This window comes from Arachis duranensis, chromosome 9, assembly GCF_000817695.3.
Source record: "Arachis duranensis cultivar V14167 chromosome 9, aradu.V14167.gnm2.J7QH, whole genome shotgun sequence".
NCBI lineage: Eukaryota > Viridiplantae > Streptophyta > Magnoliopsida > Fabales > Fabaceae > Arachis > Arachis duranensis.
The window spans coordinates 46,239,087-46,240,965 of NC_029780.3; positions in this window are offsets into that span (position 1 = coordinate 46,239,087).

Genomic DNA, 1,879 nt, shown 5'->3' on the forward strand with positions numbered 1-1,879 from the left:
TTGAGGTCATGCCTTCTCAGTTGAACCGGCTTTCCTCTTGAATCTCTCTTCCATTGGGCACCCTCTTCACAAATGTCAGTGAGGACTTGGTCCAACCTTTGATCAAAGTTGACCCTTCTAGTGTAGGGGTGTTCATCTCCTTACATCATGGGCAAGTTGAATGCCAACCTTACATTTTCCGGACTAAAATCTAAGCATTTCCCCCGAACCACTGTAAGCCAATTCTTTGGGTCCGGGTTCACACTTTGATCATGGTTCTTGGTGATCCATGCATTGGCATAGAACTCTTGAACCATTAAGATTCCGACTTGTTGATTGGGGTTGGTAAGAACTTCCCAACCTCTTCTTTGGATCTCATGTCGGATCTCTGGATATTCACTCTTTTTGAGTTTGAAAGGGACCTCGGGGATCACCTTCTTCATGGCCACAACTTCATAGAAGTGGTATTGATGCACCCTTGAGATGAATCTCTCCATCTTCCATGACTCGGAGGTGGAAGCTTTTGCCTTCCCTTTGCTCTTTCTAGAGGTTTCTCCGGCCTTAGATGCCATAAATGGTTATGGAAAAATAAAAAGCAATGCTTTTACCACACCAAACTTAGAAGGTTTGCTCGTCCTCGAGAAAAAGAAGAAAGAAGAGAGTAGAAGAAGAAGAAGAAAGATAGGAGATGGAGGGGGGCTTTGTGTTTCGGCCAAGGGGGAGAAGTAGTGTTTAGGTTGTGTGAAAATGAAGGAGTGAAGATGGGTTTATATAGGGGTGGAGAGAAGGGTAGGGTTTGGCCATTATGGGTGGGTTTGGGAGGGAAAGTGGTTTGAATTTGGATGGTGAGGTAGATGGGGTTTTATGAAGGATGGATGTGAGTGGTGAAGAGAATGGTGGGATTTGATAGGTGATGGGTTTTTGGGGAAGAGGTATTGAGGTGATTGGTGAATGGGTGAAGAAGAGAGAGAGTGGTGGGGTAGGTGGGGATCCTGTGGGGTCCACAGATCCTGAGGTGTCAAGGATAACTCATCCCTGCACCAAGTGGCGTGCAAAAATGCTCCTTCTGCCAATCCTTCGTTAAACACCGGGCTGTTGCCCTTTTCTGGCGTTTAACGCCAGCTTCTTGTCCATTCCTGGCGTTAAACGCCAGTCTGGTGCCCCTTTCTGGCGTTAAACGCCCAGAATGGTGCCAGACTGGGTGTTAAACGCCCATTTTGCTGTCTTCACTGGCGTTTAAATGCCAGCAAGTTTTCCTCTAGGGTGTGCTATTTTTCTTTTTTTTTTAATTCTATTTTTGCTTTTTCAATTGATTTTGTGACTTCAGATGATCATCAACCTACAGAAAACATAAAATAACAAAGGAAAATAGATAAAATATAACATTGGGTTGCCTCCCAACAAGCGCTTCTTTAATGTCAGTAGCTTGACAATTGGCTCTCACTGAGCCTCACAGATGCTCATAGTAATGTTGGAACCTCCCAACACCAAACTTATAGTTTGACTGTGGGGGTTCAACACCAAACTTAGAATTTGGTTGTGGCCTCCCAACACCAAACTTAGAGTTTAACTGTGGGGGCTCTGTTTGACTCTGTTTTGAGAGAAGCTCTTCATGCTTCCTCTCCATGGTTACAGAGGGATATCCTTGAGCCGTAAACACAAGGGATTCTTCATTCACTTGAATGATCAATTTTCCTCTGTCAACATCAATCACAGCCTTTGCTGTGGCTAGGAAATGTCTGCCAAGGATGATGGATTCATCCATGCACTTCCCAGTCTCTAGGACTATGAAATCAGCAGGGATGTAATGGTCTTCAATTTTTACCAGAACATCCTCTACAAGTCCATAAGCTTATTTTCTTGAATTGTCTGCCATCTCTAGTGAGATTCTTGCAGCTTG